Genomic DNA, 21,016 nt, shown 5'->3' on the forward strand with positions numbered 1-21,016 from the left:
TTAAGCATTGTGTCCCCCTTTATAGTATGGCTTTTCCTATACTCAAATTCAAAATATAAATAATTTAAACCTCCTTTGAATTTGAAGCCATCAACATTTGTAATTGGGGGCTCCTCCATTTCGTATAACATCCTTGATTATAGATTCCCTACTTGTCATCTCGATAAATCTCATTAGTCCTATAATTGTGTGGTCATTATCACCAAAACCCACAATTAGGGCTTGATTGCACTTTCAATATGATTCTTGTTATTACACCTGGACTCGACATCACCTTTGGATCAACCACAATTTGGGATGGTTCAACATCAACCATGGAGACTTCAACTTTAGATTTGGATTTCCTAGGAGGTACAACATAAGTTAGATAGGGAACATAATGCATTACACATCAAACATATTATTACAGTGGAATCCCTATTACAGTACCTTTGCCTTTTTGGATGAGGTGGTGAAAGCTCTTTTTCTAATTCAGCTTGAGTGGTAGTACAACCCTTCTCTATATGTCCAAACTAAAAGCACCTTTTGCATTGGTATGAGCCTCTTTTCCCTGCCTCTCCATTGTAGACTTCTTTCCGAGCCACACTTTGAAATATGACAATTCAAAGTTGTAGTGTTTCTCTAATCTTTTCTATAACTTCTTTGCACTCAAGCTTTTTTTGTGACTTGCTTGCATTTTATTATCAGCTGGTCAAAGCCTTAAACATGATCAAGTCATACACGCATGTTGGAGTTACATGCCATGTCCCCAAAGGGTGCAAAGAAGAAACTTGTTTAGCTAATACATGTGCTAGTTTATTACATGATCTACTAACAAAAGAAATGGAAAACTCCTAAAAGGCATGACAAACCACATCAATCTCCTTCAGAATAGGATCAATGACTGATTGTTGTGACTCCTTCTTTCTCTAGAGCTACACAAATTGAAGGCAATCGGTCTCCACTGCTACTCGCCATGGCCCAAGCCACGCAGCAAGCCTCAGACCATCTCAGCAGGCCACTGCCTCCATTGAACATGCATCAAAAAGCTCTCGCATACCAAGTAGCTTGGCCAGTTTGGAAGACACCCCATTCATCTCTAATAACACACGAGGTGGCCCCATGTTTGCTTTCCACAAAAAATGCAGCATTTGTGTTCAGCTTCACCCAGCCCAATTCTGGTCGCTTCCATGTTGGTATATCATGCACCCCGCTAGGTTGACCGAGCTAATGTCCCAACTGCCACAAGTCAAATGTCGTGTCTTTCACCTAGGTCACCGCCTGCTGGATCATCATCGATAGCTCACCATGCGGGCGTTTATTGCGCATCATCCATAATGCCCACATGCCACACATGATAATAGCTCGATCCCTTTTTAGGCAAAGCTCCGACATCAGGTCAGTCACCCATGTCTCTGCATTTAGATTAGGAATGTTTACCCCAATTGTCGCTCTGGTTTGACTCCAGAACTTCTTGGCTACCGTGCAATCACCTAGAACATGTTTAATTGACTCCTCTGGGTCTCCACATACTTCACAAAAAAACTACCGGTTCCACATGTCTCCTGCAGAGGATCTGTCTCGCTGACAAAAATTCATGTAACACTTGCCACCAGAAGACTCTTACTTTTTGCAGAATTTCCACCTTCCAAATCTTCTTCCAAGGTCCATCATCAGACGAGCTTGGCCGTTGCACAAATAAAGCTTCAGATTTCCTTGTAACCATAAGTTTGTAAGTTGATCTTACTATGCAAACCCCAAACTTTTTAGGTTCCCAAGCCCAAAAATCTGACTGTCCTTTCCCTCTTGGTTGTCTCAAGATGGCTTCTGCATCAATCGGATGGAACTAGTCTCGGATCAAGGCTTCATCCCACAAACCATTATCTAGCAGCAACTAAGAAAGCAGGGTTGGATGCCCATCCTCTCTAGGGGTGATCGACCGTGCCCCAAAGTGATCCAAGATCCAATGATCGCACCAAATATTAGTGGATTCTTCATCGATAGCCCTTTTAATCAAACCATGCTACAGAACCTCATGACCAGCAAGGATCGCCCTCCATGTACTACTGGCATGTTTCTTTCTAGTAGCATGCATGAAGTCTGTATCATGGAAATACCTTCCTTTTAGGACTCTTGCACATAGGGAATCCGGCCTAGTGATGAGTCACCAACCTTGCTTCCCTAGCATGGCTAGGTTAAATCTCCTGAGATCCCTAAATCCCATGCCTCCTTTGGTTTTTGGCTAGTTGAGCCTCTCACAACTCATCCAGTGCATATGTCGGTTATCAGCTGAGCTGCCCCACCAATAATTTGCAACTACAGCCCTCATCTTCTTATAGATGTTGATCGGCAAAAGAAAACAACTCATGGAGTAAGTCAAAACCGCCTGAGCATTTGATTTGATCAACACCTCTCTTCCGGCACAGCTGGCCTTCTTTGCACTCAAGCTGGGATCCTCCTTTACAACATCTTTCACCCTTCATCTTGCTTGTACTGGAACATGTTTGAGCATCCAATTCTAAGAGTTTGATAACCATGAATGTGTTGCCACCATTTAGTTTCTTTACAAATACTTCTGTTAAAATATGGAGCAATATCTTTCTCTAGATCGATGATTTGAGTACTCTTCTGAATCCACAAGCCAGCTTACTGTCCTACCCCAATTGTACTCCTTTCTACCACCCCGCATAGTAAAGTAAGCATTAACAGTGATTTGTACTCTACATTTACTCCTACAAGAACAAATGTGATGCCAATCAGCAACAATTCTAGGTCCACATCCATCATACCAACATAATAGGTACAAATTGCAAGAAATTATAGAGGTTCAGAAGAAAAGAGAAAGCTCTTACCCATCTAGCATCTTAGAAGGATCCATACAACTCAATTCAAGGTTGATTAATCAGCACTGTATCAATTCGAGGTTGATTAATCAGCACCAGTAAAAAGGAAAACCTAGGATTTAATAAAAAGAAAGAAAGATGAGAAACGGAGAAGGGAAAGCAGCAGCAATGGAGGTAGGGCACACAAAGTGGTCACCTAAGAGAGGTGTGCCGGTGGGGAGATGTCGTCTTCCACAACACGATAGAGCTACAACCTCAACCCACCGCCATGGCTGTTTCCTCCCTAGCTGACCGCTCGACCCCGTCCTAAGGGAGGGTCCATGAGTTAGAGAGCAAGGGGGATGTGCCCACATACCGGAGAGAAAAGGGAGAGCTTGCCCCCTAAGGCTAGGTTTGTGCCAGGTGTTCGGCTGCTCGAAGATGAAGTCATGGTGGACTTTTTTGGCCAACTATGGGCCATCGACTCATTGCCACCGCCACCGCCGCTAGGCTGACCTAGGGTTCTAGACACTACTGCCAAATCCACTAATTCTAGCTAGTTGTTCTGGATCTAAAAGGATCTCATTGATTTGAAGCGGTTCACCATCGAAGATTGCCATCTAGTTCGCTAATCTGATTGGATTGACAAGGATCCGGTGAAGATCAAGTTCACCGAGATTTGGAGCACCAAGGAGGAGAGGGAAACTTACACTCAAGTCATTCAAAAGGGCATCGCTAGGTGGACATTAGGTGTGGTAGGAGCCTCCCCACCACCGCCGCGCCCGATGAGGCCTAAAAATTGGGCAAGGTTTCCCCAACACCAACAGCAGCGCTTAGGATGGCAAGGTCAGAGTCAGCGTTTGCTGGTTCCTTAGAACCTAGGTCAGGGCTGGCAAGGGCAAGATCAGCGTCAACTAGTTCCTCAGAATCAGGGTTTGGGCTGGCAAGGTTAGGGCTAGAGGCAGTAGGTTCCTCAGAATCAAGGAGCTCCTCACCCACCCCCACCAAGGCAGCAGCAGCCTCGACAGTAGCCACCTAGGAAGCAGCAGCCTGCTCAGCCAAGGAAAGGAGGTCAGGGAAGAGGGCAAGGTAATGAGATTCCTGAGAATCCCCCTTTGTTATTGATCCAAGGTATAGGAAGTTCACATGCTATAACTGTGGGGAGCTAGGGCACTTTGTGGGTAACTATACTAGGCCAAAGATCTATTTCATTTGCGGTATACCTAGCCATCACATGAATGTTTGCCCAGTTTGGAAGCAAGAGCATCTAATTGCAGCTTATGTAGGGAGTGTCAGTCTAGGTCTAGGGTTTTATCACCTTGAAGTGTGTGATGTTGAGTCCACTTAGTGGTTAAATCTCACTAATTGTGGCATGGTTAAAGTGAAATATGGGTATGTGACCATGGCTAAGTTGGAAAGTGAATTATCTGAGATTTATTGTAGAGAGTGGCCATGGCAGATTAGAGAGCTGGAGAAGGGTAAGTTTTTGGTCAGATTTCCTCCACATAAGTGAGTAGCTGACATAAAAAATTACCCATCATTCAACCTGAGGAAAAAGGGGGTCCAGGTGGAGGTTCTTGAGTAGGTTGGAGATATGGAGCCTTTTGGTGTTCTTTAGGAGGTCTGGGTTCAGTTGAAAGGTATACCTCCCAGATGGTGTCACTAGAAGACCTTTGCTCAGATAGCTTCTGGTTTTGGGTTGATGGTGGAAGTGGACTGGTCTACGCTGTTCAAAACATTTTATGAGGTGGTGAGGATTAAAGTTGCTTGCAAGGATCCAACAAAGATACCTACTGAAAGGTTATTTGTGATGAATAAGAATCTTCATGTTGTGGGGATAAATAGCAGCCAGAAGATGGTGATGGTGGTGGGGATGATGGAGATGACAAGAAGAATGATGATGATGAGGCTGATGATTTGGACAGTGATGATGAATTTGGAAAAGCGGTTGAGGCTGAATTGAACTCTAGATGACTTAAAACTCCAGTTACCAAGACAAATGCGAGTTCAAGTGCTGGTCATAAGACAGTTAGTAAGAATGTTATGGTTCTGCACGATTTGGACCAGGAAAAGCAGTTGATTCAACTTATGGGTACCACTCTACCAGGGCTATTGACAGTTGATAGTAATTTAGAAAAGAACCCTCAGGAACATATTGATGTGAATGCTAAGGTGTTTTCAAATGAGAAAAGAAACAGTGAAGACATGTCTAAGCATAATATAAATGTGGACTCATTGATTATGGGATTTAAATCCTCTGATCTATAGGATAACATGATGGAAGATATGGAGACTATCAACACTATACAACGAGGGTCACCTAGTATACACCACTTAGATCAAGTGAAGTCCTTGGATTGTAATCAGAATAAGGGAACTGAAAGCAGGTTAAAGAATATAAGGAGATGAAATAATTTGGTGATATGGTAACACCTAAGCCTTGTTGTGCTAAAAACTCTGACTATGGTATTGTGGGGAACAAATGCAACAGAATGTTAGAGGATGAATCACACCATTCTAAGTGGAAAGAATTCAGAAGGTTGGCGAAGATTGGTTCTGATCATGATGAGTGCTCTCAACTTCTAAGGACGATGGAATTGCAGGATTCAAAAGAGGAGGATGAGCTTGGAGAGATGGGGTAGGATATTTTGTAGGATCTCTGGTTAGCCTAGAGGGGAGGTGAATAGGTCTGTTCAAACAAACTTGAGCAAACTTCAAATTCAACCCGTGGCACTGCCGCTCTGACCCCATGGCACTACCGAGCTGCGGCACTGTAGGGCCAGAACAGCAGCACTGCCGCACCTACAGACAACTTTGAGGCACAATTCAAAATCTATACAAGGAAACTTAGATCAGAGAAATTACTAAGGTTCCTATAGGTATGTTGATCATAGATCGATAGCAAAAAAGTAGTAGCACAAGTGTATACAAGTAGATCGACCTCAAACCCTAAAAATCATCTCAACAACAATATGAAAAGCAATGAAGTAAATCAAGCATAATGTGACACAAGTATTTATCCCATGGTTCAGCTCACCACCAAGGCTTGCCTAAGTCTATGTTGCTGAGGTTAGCCACTAAGGCTTAGAGCTTTGCAACCCTTCCTTGATCTTAAGTCAAGAGAGTTAACTCTTGAGATGAGGGGGGAGTTTACTAGCTTCAAAAGATGGTTATAAACCTCCTAGGGCTACCACACAAGTTGGCGAGCTCCACAGGCGACACTCTCACCGGCTAGGAGCAAGCTCCAAGAGTAACAAACACAATCCACCGGCTAAAACACGAATCAAGTGCTCTTAGGCTATGGGAATCAATGGATTTGCTCTCTAATCGAGTTTTGGAGCCTTCTCTCCCAAGGATTGATGGGAAAATCACAAAGGAATGCTTGGGAGCTCAAGATCACCAATAGAGAAGAGAGAGAGAGTGAGCACTTTTCTATTCTGCTCGGTCTGAATGGCCAGAGGTCGAAGAAGACCGTTGTGAGGGAAGAGGAGAGGTATAAATACCTCCCCTGGTCCCAACTGTCAGATAAGTCGCAGTAGTGCCACGGCCTATCTATGGCAGTGCCGCACTGTGGTAGTGCCGCGCTTTAGGTGCGGCAGTGCCACACCAAGCCAGACAACAAGGGATAGAAGGAAGTTGAGTTGGTTGTCTTGGCTAAGCAACTGAGGATGTATGTGTATAAGATTGAGCACTTGGTTGCACACTTTAGCAAGTTTATTATGTCCCCCTTTATAGTACGATATTTCCTATACTTAAATTCAAAATATAAAATAAAATAAACCTTCTTTTGAGCTTGATGCCATCACCTTTTGTAATTGGGGGCTCCTCCGTTATGTACAACATCCTCGATTCTAAATTTTCTGCTTGTCATCTCGATAAATCTTATTAGTCCTCTAATTGTGTGGTCATTATCACCAAAACCTATAATTAGGGCTTGATTGCACTTTTATATTCAGATGTCTCTGGAGGATGCTGAAATGGGTACTGTTTTTTTACCAAAAATACTGTGGGGGAGATCTAAAATGGGTAATGTTGAACTTGAAGTTGAAAGATATGAAGAAAGAGCAGATAAGAAGAATCAAAAGAGAAAGAATACTTGGGGGGCTGTTCAGAGGATGCCAAGACCTAGGAGATACCAAAGGATGAAAAAACTATCATGCAGAGAGCCTAGGAGCATAAGGCTCTTAAGAATCTCTCACAAGGTATTAAGCATTCTTCTTTTGCTTTTGAAAGCAATAATTCTCTTAATAATAAAGCAGTTTCTGTGAACATTTCCTTGGGTGATGATAATTCTATGATTCATCATAATATCGATGTGCTGAAATAGAAAGAATTGGAGAATAGAGTCGCTTTTGTGGATAAGAATCTTGAGATTAATCTCCCAACAGACCTAGATGTGGAATTAAATATAGAAGAGTTCCCTATTCTTAGGTCTCGTAACTCATTTGGTTCAAATTCTTCTGTGAAGAAGAATGATGAGAGAATAGTTAACTCTTAGGTGAAAGTTTCTAGTATGGGTCTTGAGACCATTAACAATAAAAATGATAGGAGCAATATGGAATGTTGGAGGCCTCAATAAGAGGGGTAGATTGCAATGTATAACGGATTTTGTTTCTAAAAACAAGTTGGATTTTGTGAGTTTTCAAGACACTAAAAAGAATCTTTTGAGGATTCCTTTCTGAATTATGTTAATAGGGATTTTATTTGGAATTTCCTACCTACACAAGGGACAGCTGGGGGAATTTTGGTGGGTTTGAACAGTAGGAAGTTTGAAGGTCTAGCTTGGCAACAAACTAAAAACTGTGTGTCGGTTATGGTTAAAAATTGCTCAGATAAATTTGTTTGGTGCTTTATCAGTGTGTATGGGTCCTCTTATGAGGAAGGCAAAGCAGACTTTATTCAAGAATTGAATTCTTTGCTAGAAAACTGGGATGGCCCAACACTTATTGGGGGGGATTTTAATCTAGTTTCTACTTTGAAAGATAAAAGTAATGAGATTATAAACCAAAAGTGGGTGGACTTGTTCAATGATTGGATTCATGGCTTTGGTTTGATAGAGTTAAAGAATTCATCTAGATCATACACATGGACTAATAATCAAGAGCAACCAATTATGGTTGCTACTGATAAGTTTTTCTGTAACACAATTTTTGATCAGAAGTATCCACAATCTTGTGTGACTGCTAAGGCTAGGGTAGGTAGTGACCATGTGCCTCTGGTTCTGAACTTTGGTATTAATGAACAGAAAAAAAAACCAAGGCTTTTTAGGTTTGAGAAATGTCATTCTCCACCGTCAAGGGAGCACACATGAAGCAAGCCAAGAGAAACCACGTGGAGCAGATCCCAAGCTCTCTCTAGGCTTAGGAGTGGACACTGGACCGGATGGTCGTGACCGAGGGCGTGCCAGTCAATTTGACCCTGCAATTGATAAGGAGAGAAAATTGATCAGTAATTTAAGGTGGAACATGCCGGTGTTTGTCCAGACAGTTCTAAATATACAACCAAATGGCTAGTAGGATAAGGCTATCAACTAGAGAGTCAATATCCAGCACGTTCATGATGTAATGTAAACAAAACAAGCATATCGACAATTATTATTTACTCGGTTACGTGGATCTTAACTTAGCCGATGATCATGAAAACATGCGAAAGAGGTGTAAAGATAGGCATGTAAGCATACATGTAAGAAAACATACTAGCTTTAACTAAGATATAAACAAACAAAAGCATGTAAATAGCCAGGACATCCTCGACAAATAGGGCTATCGGCTAAAATAGTTGATTCCGGTGATCTTATCGTATAACATGCGATCACTTGTCCGTTGAGTATAAATAAACCTACAACAACTAGACTCAATCTATTGTACCATCAACAGATCAAGTCATCTGATGCAGCATTGACAGTAGGACCCTAGATCAGAGACCAACAATCGATAGATCTATTTACATCACAAAGAAATCATGAAGGCATGTTATACGCGTGGAAGCTCAGGCCATCGGCTAAATAGCCGATGGAGACATAAAGGGTGGCTTGATACCATGCTCTTCTTAATAGATAGATCTATTAACCGACAATGTCCAATCTAACACGCTATCAATAGGTCAAGTCGGCTGATGCAGCATTGATAACGGAGTCATACCGGATACTGGCAATCAATGAATCTATCTCTTAATAGAACACAACTTCAAACACCCACCATGTACGATCAAGATCGAGATAGATTAGTCATCAAACAGGATCTAACGTCAAGAATTGAATTCAACTGTGATAATAATCAGCATACGATAGATCAAAATAGTAAGACGATTAAATCTCAATCTAGATCGGGCAATTGGTGATATTGAGTTAAATAGCAAACTATTTAGCATGATATCGATAACTTTGATTAATACCAATGTTTACAAGAGATCAGTCGTCTGTTGCAACCTTGTAAATGTTGATACGAATCGATAACTAATCTATACCATGATTTGTAAGAGATCTGTTGTAGCCTTACAAATAACAATATAGATCGATAACTAACTTATAACGTGACTTGCAAGAGATCAGTCGTCTGTTGTAGCCTCACAAGTAACAATATAAGTCATGACGGATATTCACAAACAAGCCAGAGGTCAGGTCGTCCGATGCAGTCCTGCTTGCCCAAAGAACTCATCGAAATTTACTCTACACCTACTCCTAAGAGGTGGCGTGAGCTGAAAAGTAAAGGTACTTGTTTGGTTGATCGATGAGAGATGTCTATTACAATAGCTAGGGTTCAATATTTATACCCGAGGCTTGACTACGAGTCCTGGTCGAACAAGACTGGTTACAAAACTTGGAAAAGGAAAACATTCTAAACTAAGATATCTTGGACTCCAATCTTTCCCTTCTATAGAGTCCGACACGCCTTCTTGCTTTGGGCTACTGCCATCCTACGTCGACAAGGCTCACCCTTCAGATGACGCCATATCGTTCAGTCGACTCTAATGGTAACTAACTTAGCCGATTTTTGCAAATATTTCGGCTTGTTCCAATAGATCTCGAAATTCAGGGCTCTTATGTACTTCGGTCAAAATTTGGTGTCAACAGGTGGCTTGCGCAACCTGATTTTAAGGAACTAGTTAGAAAAACCTGGAATACGAACTGTGCTTTTACGGATCCACTAGATAGATGGCAGTTTAAAATTAGGCTTTTAAGAAAGAAAGCGAAAGGCTGGTCTATTAATACAAATGCAGGTATAAAAAAACAAAAAAGAGAGCTCCTTAAGGAGTTTGAAAAGGTGGGTCTGAGGTATGAGGCTGGTCTTTTAACACCAGGAGAGAAATGTAGAATGGATCTGATTGTTTCAGATCTTGAAGGTATTTGGAATTTAGAAGAGATTAAGGCAAGATAAAGGTCTCGTGACCGAAACATGAAGGAGGGTGATCGAAATACTTCGTATTTCCAGGCTTTAGCCAATCAAAGGGCGAGGAAAAAAAGGACCTCGGCCTTGGAAAGTGAGGATGGTATGTTGGAAGAAACAGAGGATATGTTGAAACATGCTGTATTCTTCTACAAGAATTTGTTTGGGTTTGAGGAGAGCCTAGGAGTGAAGTTAGGGGAGGATTTTTGGAAAGAAGAAGATTAGGTTACCACTCAGGAGAATGAGCTGTTGGAAGCTCCTTTCTCTAAAGAAGAAATTAGATTAGTGGTTTTTGAATCATATGCCGAAGGGGCCCCTGGCCCGGATGGTTTTTCTTTTATGTTTTACCAAGCCTTTTGGGATGTTATCAAGTCAGATTTTATGAGTTTAGTTAAAGATTTTGAGTCTGGGAAGTTGAACTTGGATAGATTGAACTATGCCATGATCACATTAATTCCCAAAGAACCTGAAGCTAAAAACCTTAAAAAATTTAGGCCTATTAGTCTATTGAATTGCAGCTTTAAGATTTTTTCAAAGGCTCTGAATAATAAACTCATCAAGATAGCTGATAGACTTATCTCCCCCAATCAGACAGCCTTTATTAAAGAAAGGTTTATCCTAGAAAGTGTGGTGGCAGCCCATGAGATAATACATGATATTCATAAAAATAAGCTAAGTGGTGTTATTCTTAAGCTGGATTATGAAAAGGCCTACAACAGGGCGAGTTGGGCTTTTGTAGAAGATATATTGATCTCTAGGGGTTTTGGCTCTACCTGGAGGAGATGGATTAGGTCTGTGATTCAGGGTGGTTCTATCTGTGTCAAAATTGATGATGAGAATAGCTCATACTTCAAACCAGGAAAAGGTTTGAGGCAAGGAGATCCTTTGTCTCCACTTTTATTTAATTTGGTGGCTGACATTTTCACTAGTATGCTGGTTAAAGCAGCTAGAAGTAAGTTGGTCTCTGGTCTGATGCCTCAAGTGATTGAGGGGGTTGTTATCAGCCTGCAGTATGTCGGAGTTATAACCCCGGGTATCTTAAGGCACCGGTTAGGTACCAGGCCGCGTGGCCCGCAACGCATCAGCAGGTAGAGGCCCAAGCGATCGAGGCTCGGCAAAAGACGAGCAACACAGGTCAGGAACTAAGGCCGGGGTCGGCCGCGACCCTATCTCCAGCCCTAGCCGCACGACGTTCGCAAAGCACACAACCTCTCCCCATTACGACCCTCGGAAGGGATGGGGAGAGGTCACGTCTAGCCAAGTGCTCCTGCTCTGATAAAAGCGAGCACGCTGCACTGACCCTGCAAGGACCGAGGGGACAACAGTCACCTCAGCCCGATCAGACACCAACCCTGTGCCACGCCGCACGGAAAAGACAACACCGCCTCAAAGCGGTGATAACGGGTACGAAGACCACCGACCAGATACGGACCGGTGATACGGATATACGGTCCCATCCACTACGGGATGGGATCCACGACGAAGGTCACGACATCAAAGCCATCTAGACTGGCAGCAAGCCCTAACCTCGACAACTGGGGTCATGATCCTCAGCTCCTCAAGACAAGACGGTCATCGATGACCCGGGCAACCACCAACTCCCGTACGACGCCCCGGGAGACAAGACGATGATGACGAACACCACAACGGAGACCATGCTGCACAGGACGGCTGGCGAACCATCACCATGTCTACAGTGCCGCCACGGCCGGCACAGTAACACTACGTCACACCTTGTCGCAGCATGGCCACAAGACCATGACGATAGCCACGACCAGACGAGCACCAGAAGACGGCGTAGCTTGCAAGCCAAGTTAGCTAGGACCTCTCTCAGGCTCATGACCCTTCGGTCAGGAGAGCCTTCTCTTTGTATGAGCCCTAGCCCCGAACTCTATATAAGGACTGCCAGGGCAACATAATTCACATCCTCTACCATTCCATTCATTCACCGTTGTAGTAGGGCTCCTGGAGCTTCTCTTCAGGCAGCCCTTCGCCTAGCATAGGTCCTTCCATCTCTTCTACCTTTCTTGCACTCCCCATTGTAAGAACTTCAGAGCATTCAAGCGAGAAACACGCACTCGATCATCTCTGAGACTGGACATAAGGATCTGGCCTGAACCAGTATAAATTCTCGTGTCTATTAGATGCTACCATCGTCTTCCTAGAGCAGCGCGGCAATCGTATAAGTTTACTAGTCCGTTTACAAAACACCGACAAGTACGCAGATGATACACTCCTATTTTTAGAAAAGGACATTGAAAAGGCAAATAACTTGAAGTGGCTTCTTCTTTGCTATGAGCAAATGACTGGGATGAAAATTAACTATGATAAGAGTGATCTTCTAACAATTGGGATTGATGAGGAGAGGGTTAATGATTTTGCAAAAATCTTTTGTTGTAAAATAGGGGATTTCCCTCTTAAGTACTTAGGAGCTCCTTTATATTTCACAAAGCTTAGGAGGGAGGACCTCCAACCTATTATTGACAAAGTGATGAAAAGGATAGCTGGGTGGAAAGGACGACTGTTGTCCTATGCAGGACGTCTTACTTTGCTGAAAGCTTGTTTAGCTAGTATTCCAATTTATTTGATGTCTATTATCAAGTTCCCTAGATGGGCGATTGATATAATCAATACTCATATGGCTCGGTTCTTATGGAATAATAGTGAGGAGAAACATAAGTACCACCTTGCTCATTGGCAGCTGGTTGCCCAGAAAAAAGAATTAGGAGGCCTGGGCATTCCGGATCTTAGAAATCTTAATTTGTCTCTTATGAGCTCTTGGATTTTTAGATATAACCTGCAATCACATGCCATTTGGACTAAGATAGTTGATCATAAGTATAGAACTAATAGCCCAAATATTTGCTGTTGCACTGACAGTCGAGCCTCCCCTTTTTGGAAAGGAGTGGTTTGGGCCTTGCAAGCAACCCACATAGGCATCATGTGGCATGTAGGCAATGGGAAGAAAATTAGATTTTGGGAAGATCATTGGCTAGGTAATTCTAGCCTGGCCATTCAGTTTTGGCCCCTGTATATCATTAATGAACAACAGGGGAAGACCATTGATCAGGTTTGGGATGGAGAATCTCTGAAACTCTCATTTAGAAGAACTGTTTCAGAAAGGTTGATGGTTATGTGGTTTCAACTATTAGGAATTATTGAGGAAGTCAATTTAGTTGAGGAGGAAGATCAGATCATTTGGAGTTTTAGCTCCAATGGCAAGTACTCAGTTCAATCTTTGTATGCTGTTATTAATCATAGAGGTATTAGGCCTGTGTATGTCCAAGCTGTGTGGAAACTGAAAATCCCTCCGAGGGTCCAAATCTTCTTATGGCTGCTCTCAAAAAACAAGGTCTTAACAAGAAACAACTTAACTAAGAGAAGGAAGTTGGATGATTTGACGTGTCTTTTCTGTTCTGAAACAGAAACAGTTCACCATTTATTTTTCGAGTGCTGTGTTGCCAGGTGTATGTGTTCAGCCCTAGCTGACATTCTGGGTTTGTCTGGACAATGGGATTATGAACGTGTTGCTTCTCTGTGGATAGCAAACAAAAGATATATGCTGGTTAATGTGGTAAATGCAGCTGCTCCGTGGTGTTTGTGGAATTTGCGTAACAGAATTTGTTTTCAGGGAGAAGTCTGGTTAGGGATGAAGAAGGTGCTGACGGAAATTGCAAGAACCTTAAGAAGATGGAGACCAATGTACAAGGCGGTGATGGAGGAGGAGCTGATGGTGGTGGTTCAAAAGATCGAGCTGGAAGCAAAAAGACCACCTAGAATCGGCTGGAGTCCATTACTTTCTCAAGTAACGGTGTCGCAGCTTTCGGTGATGGATTGTATCGCTGTGGGTCAGCAGAGCTTTGCTTCTGTAATGCCTGTTAGTTCTGCTGCGATGTCTGGCCTTTAGGCCTTGTCTTTGGCGGGCGTGCCATTACGCTTTGAACCTGAAGCGTAACGCTTTATGTTTCTAAAAAAAGAAGGTGCGCCGGTGGGGGGCATGCCGTCGGGGAGGCGCGGGGTTAGGGATGTCGAAGAGCACGGCGTCGAGGAGGCCCCAGGAGACGCGGCACCAGTGCAGGGGAGAGCGGCGCCTTGAGCGCGGGCGGTGGCGGAGCGCACTGGTGGGGAGCGCGGCAGGGAGGCCGCCGAGGAAAGGCGCCGCCGGTCGGCGGTCGCGGGTTCCCTTTCTCTTCTGCGGCTCTTCTCGACTCTGTACATGTCGGTCTGTAGGATTGTTTAGAAGAAGGGTGAAACCGGAAGTAGACACAGGGAAAAAAATCGATCATACTAACGACGGAATGGTAGATTTCTACAGTATCTTTATTTTTTGCTTTTTCATATCTAAAGAAGAATCTTTTGATGGTATCATATCTAACAATCTGTTCTTTTGATGGTATGAATCCAATTTTTTCTAGAGTTTATTGCCCACAAAACACAGGCACATTGAAGGTGATGATGGACTAATCTGAAGCCGTGTCTTTTATCTATCTTGGCATGCTCGTCGAATATAAACAAATGGGACCACGCACGTTACAGCATCATCAAGAGATTAGCAAAAAAAAAAAAAAAAAAAAAAAAAAAAAAAAAAAAAAAAAAAACTAGCCAAATTTAGCGATTTAGCCACTCTCTAAAATAGATTGGACAAAAAAGTACTAGAGTAGGAGAGTCATTTATAGAGTCTAATAGAGACGGGAGCATAACTCTGTATCGGTTTTAACCAGATCTGGTCGTATACAAAGGCCCGAAAAGAAGAGACGGGCGACTCTGCCCTAGCGCCGCCACCGTCGTCGCCCACCACCGCTGGTCCCCCTCCCTTCCCCTCCAGCATCTCGCCGGAGGCTGAAGGGAGTGGGGATCCATTGTTTTTAATAAGTTTTTCCTTTTAGTTCGAGTCATTAGGATTAGTGTCTCACCATGTCAAATTTTTTGGTATTGGAGTTTTATCTCCTTCTCCTCTCCGGCGACGGTGAAGGGGAATGGTGGAATTGTCTTCTCCGTGACGGCTCCGTTGAAGATGAGGGCGACAACTTCGGCGTCAGCATCTTCATCGACATGACGATATGGAGACTTTTGTTTCTGGACGGCGGCATCAAGGCGGAGATGATGTCGTCGCCATGAAATAATTTTCTCTGATCTTTTCTTTATTTTGTTGTGGTTAGATCGGGCCATGATGAAGGACTAAGGAGAATAATTTTTGGATCAGTCTTCGTCACTCTTTGGTGGCAGAAAGAAGAAGGAAGACACCACAAAGAAGAAGTTTCTCAATTCCGCCTACAGGAATGTTGGCCGTCGTTCGTTGGGCATTTGTTCTCAGGCCATTTGCTGAGTGTTTGCCTGTGCGGTCATCCATACTGCAAAGCATCTAACAGCTTAGGTTTTGAGTTGTGTTATTCACAGCGTAAGTACTATTTTGTAATTCAGAGTACTTGTAACGTGTTGATGTACCCAGCTATCATATAATATAATTCTTCTTTCGTCGCAAAAAAAAGTCTGGTGGAGACATTTTTTCCTTTAATAATAGCTAAATTTGCCTTTAGAAAAATGATTTGACTCTTAGAGATGCTCTTGGCTCTAGATCATTGGAATTGAATTCATTCTAATAAATTATAATTTAGGCACATAATAATCAAACTAATATAGTTATATATAGAATATATTTGTATACTATTGTTAGGCATGTAAGAAAGATGCTTATATGTTACATTTCTACTCTAGGGAAGCGAGTTAAAGAGCTTGCTATAAGTTAAAGAGTAGAAACATAACATGGTGATCTATAGAATCATTTCTATCTCCCACCTTATGGAAAGTTATGGAATCTCAAATTCCAAACCAAATAGCATAATTAATTAAGTAGATTTCAATTCCTCCAAAATAAGATGATCCAAACGGCCCCTTAGATAAGAATTAGGAAAAAATTTAAATCTATCAATACTTTTGAATTGTATATAGTTTGATTGAAAACATGTAAGGTATATGTGTAGTGCAAAATATCATAAATATCAAGGATTCTAAGAATATATTTTAGAAAAAAATAACTAATCAAAGATATACATGAAAAATAGTGCAGGGTCAAATGCGATGAGGTCTTGGACCTCTATGAATAGGATACTAACCTATCTTTGTCACATACATGCAGAAGACGCTGAAGATGTTGGGAGCTCATAACAGTGCCTGAGTGTATGGGCCTATTTAGGTTGTTCGTGTCGAGTTAAGCCCATTCAGGGGCAGAATAGGCGGCCTGCATGCTACAAGCAGGTACAAATTCCCGTGTACTCAAATGAAGGGGTTCCAAACAATGCTTTAGCAATCGGTAGACAAGCTAAGCAATTTGGAAGCATGGCGCGCGAGATGGTGAGCCGTGTAGACGCCTTGAAAGCTCGTCCACCTCCGCCACCGTACCGCCTGAGTTCGAGTTGGGGCAGAACCTGTCCGCCACACCTGGTCACGGGTATGTTGCATGATCCCTCTTCCTTGGGTTTTGAGTTGCTTGGTGATTTTCGGGACTCAATGCCTCGCAATTTACATGTCTATGCACAAGCATTTACGGAGTAGCACCTAAGAGAGTTGTAATCTCTAAATTAATATAGTTTTTTTTTTCTTTCAAGCTACTTTCCTTTATAAAGCCTATTATGAGCCGAATGCTTACATATCACGAATACGCGATAGCTTTACGCGGCGTTTCCATGGAATATATGTCCCCGCCTAATTGTTTCCCAATATATGTACAGATCGACCTTTCTTAATTTGCATAATGTGCAGCGCTTCGCTTATCATTACTGCCATTTTGGGGACGATCATAGAAGGACCCCTGAAATAAGTAAATTAAAGCTGATGCATGGCGCACACCAAAGGGTGGCTGAGACAGCAAAGCTCCTCTGTATCCCCTTCTTCCTCAAGACTTCTAAAGATATTTTTCCCTTCCATTCTTTATCTTAGCTTCCTTCTTTCATTGCCTTCTTTTCTGCTTTTTGTCACGCAGTACACACATATAGATACACACGCAGATCGATCCACATTTATTCAGGGCAAAGTTGGTAACACATTGTTCTCCCTTCAGGACTGAGGAGATATAAAACAAAAAATCAATAATATAAACTACAGCAAGGTTGATAACTTTTTTTTATTAGCAAGTTTGAACTTTGAAACACCAAAATATATACAATCATGCAATCATCTAGCACAATAGAATATGTGCGGGAATGATATTTTACAGTAAGAATACGGTTTAAACAAACATATATAACCGGCCAAACTTTCTATCTTAATCATGAAAAAAAAATGTTTTTCTATTTTTTTAATTTAATTCTAGATATCGAATAATATGGCATGAGAACCACTCCATACCATGCATATATATCTTGCGTAAGATTTGACCTAGTTCTTCGATCAGAGAGATGCTCCATAAGGTAGGGTGTATGCGTGTGCGTGCATATACGAGTGTATGTGCATGTGTATGATGTTTTAGCTATTAAAAAAAATCCATGAGTTGTTACTGTTCATATCCTTTTCAATGTACAATTCTAACCATACTCTTCCTTATAGGTTGGAATAGGATGAGGTTTTCGATAGCTTATTCGATTGGCATGTTATTACACCATATTGTCGGACATCAATCAAAGGATGAAAATGGTACGGAAATATTCCGAACCGATCGCTTTCGTTTTCTATATTATGATACCGTTTTCTACATTATGATACCGTTTCCGAATTTCGCCAAACATAAAAATTTGTCATTTTCAATTGGTTTCACAACCATTTTTTGTACTTTTTAATTGCTAAAATGTAGAAATATCCCGAACCAGCCGCTTCCGTTTTCTATATTGTAATACTGTTTCCCCCGACTGTTTTCATCCTTCAAGTATATAAAAGCCTGTTTGCGACTGCTTATTGACTCTAGGTTTCTATCTACTATATATATCTACCCCGAAAAAGAAACATCCACGATGGAGCAAGTAATACCAAAAAAGAAAAAAGAAAAAAAAAACAGAGTTCGTTGACCATCTTGTTGGATGCTCCACTAAAATGAATTGGGTGGCTTGTTGTGCTTCATCACAAAATAATGGAATTGGGATGTTTGGGATTGCTTCACTAAATACACGGCCGCAGAGTTTAGAGTTTGAGCAAATCTATACCTAACTGGAGATACTATCAGAATTCTGTTCGCTTTGCTGAAAAGTCATGACTGAAAGTACTGTTCGCTGATTTATTGTGAAAGAAAAACATTATTCGTTCACTAAAAAAGTACGGCTCATAAGACAAGCGAACAGAGCCGCGTCGTCCCCCACAATAATCTGCATACAAACAGAACGATGTATACATATTGGATCGATCTCTCATAAATCAAGGCAACGGACCGAAGAGATCAGATATAGGCTAGGGAGACATAGAAAAGTGTAGATTTTGTATGTCTCCCTAGTGAAAAAATTAAGGGTTAATTCGAAAGCGGCCATCGTTCTTCGAGTTTGGAAATATACCATTGCTATTCGCAATATTATAAATATGCCATTACAATTCATGTTAAACGTGATTCATACCATTAAGTACCCTTTCAGGCGTTCGTATACGGCAACATTTTTCGTATGGCCCGTATTGCCCCTGCCTCATCCTTACTTACAAGAGCTGGACAGGGAGTCAAGTTGCAGGCGAGTCGGTGGCGGCAGCGTGGGCGAGTCGGCTCGACGCGGCGCAGGCATGGACGGAGGCTCTGCAGGACTCGGATTCAGCAGCGGCAGAGCAAGATTCAGCAGGACGCGGCCCAACTCTGCACATCGATTTGAGTCCATGGTCGTGGCTTCCTCGCGACCGGCGACCCGTGTGGGAGCAGTTCGTCGGCCATGGCGGGCAACAAGGCCAGGTAATCTCTTAACTCCCGCAAAATCTTCCCTCGGTATGACTAGAGAAGTTGGGGATGGACCCATTTTTGCTGTGGGACCCATTTTTGCTGTGGGATTTCCCCCTTACATTTCCATTCTTCGTGCTAGGCCTGAGTTGTTCATGCTAGAGATTAAAGTTCAAGGTTTCAGCACCATAGACTCTCTGAGTAGGAAAGCATACAAAAAGGCATTTCTGATTAAGTGGGAGGTGGACATAGGTGCTTTAACCGTAGACTTGCTGATGAATGTTTTAGCCAAAGAGGTGCAATGGTCATCTCGGCAGTGTGGCAAATTGTGGTTCTTTGACAAGAATTTGGGAGAAGATGTCCGATTAGTGAATGACAGACACTTGCTAGATATGTTTTCTATGTATAAGGCTGAGATGTGTTGCCAGGTCTTGATAGGTGTATTTGATAATTCAGTATCTACCGCTGATGACTATGCTGAGCTCGAACCTCTGTGTGTGATTCCTCTCGATGATGACCAACCTAGCCAAGTGAATCCACCACATAAGCCAGAGGCCTCTAAACCCAAAAAAACACAATATAGAGGCTCCTGAAGCCAATAAAACATGCTAGAACCTACTGAAACTACAGTAAAGGAGCCAGACTTTGAGCCTACCAGGGAGCCAGACATGTTTGATAATGAAGAGGAGTACGTGGGCGTTGATGATGAACACATCTATATCTCAGTACCACCTGCACAGCCAACCACAAATGCCACTACAACACAACCAGTTGATGACAATTCTGATTATATTCCTGCTAAAGGAGGTGTTCCTCTTGAGGCAAAAGTTAATGATGCAGATCCTCAGGAGATAAATGTCCTTCATGATCCAGACAATCCCAACATTGTGAAAGGTACATTGTTTCCTGATATCATAGCATTTAGAAAAGTTGTGAGGCACTATGCTATGATCACTGGATTTGAATTTGCTGATCTGAAGACTGACAAGACCAGGTTCATTGCCAAGTGCAAAGCTGAGGGCTGCCCATGGAGAATACATGGGTCACGGATTCATGATGGCAAAACAATATAGGTACAACATGTGTATTCTTATTTTTGTATTCTAAACTGTTTTTGGTACATTTTTGTAACATGTATTTTTCTATTCAATTTTGTTGTAGATTAAAGTATTGCCTACTGAGCATAACTGTCCTACTACAAAGCTAAGAGAAGGAAAAATGGCAATACAAGACTGGTGTGTTAGCATGTTGACAGAATGGCTCAACAAAAATCCAAACAAAGGGGCTGCCTTGAAGGGAAAGCAAACAAGAAAAAGGTGAAGTGCAAAAGGTGTGGTGACTTCGGCTACTTTGCCAAGACTTGCAAATTTGCTGAGGTCGACTCCGATGAAGAAATTGGGGGCAGATCACAGAACAAGAGGTTAGTGACTCATTCTCAAAGCATTTCTTGTGCATTTTGTACTGAACCCAGTGCTAACCACTATACTATGTAGGAAACGGCAAGAAGATGACACTGTTGGGCCGTCAAAGGTGAAGAAGAAGAAGACAGCACAAAAGAAGAAAAAGAGCCCCAAAATGAAGAAGACGCTCAAGAAGAAGAAGACTCTGGTGAAAAAAACCAACAGAAGGTTGCCGCCGCACCACAGCCTAGAGTTGTCAGGAGCTTGTCACGGTTCCTTAATACTCAACTCACTGCTCAAGTCACTGATTCCTGAATCTTAATGTCGAGTGTTTTTTATGGTTGCTGTGTGTAATCAGGCTGTGATTGTGAACCTGTAATCTGGCCGTTCTTTTGAACTAGAAATCAGGCCGTGCTTTTGAATTTTGTTAATCAGACCGTGCTTTGTTTAGTTAAAGTCCTATAAACTTGTATTGTATTCAGTTAAAGTCATGTGAACTTATAGTCAGTTAAAATCCAGGTACTAGTCTGTCAACTTGTTATCAACTTATCTGTGACCTTTTATATGTCATATGCTTTGTTCAGTGTGTTC

The sequence above is a fragment of the Miscanthus floridulus genome, chromosome 3 (genome assembly GCF_019320115.1).
Source record: "Miscanthus floridulus cultivar M001 chromosome 3, ASM1932011v1, whole genome shotgun sequence".
NCBI lineage: Eukaryota > Viridiplantae > Streptophyta > Magnoliopsida > Poales > Poaceae > Miscanthus > Miscanthus floridulus.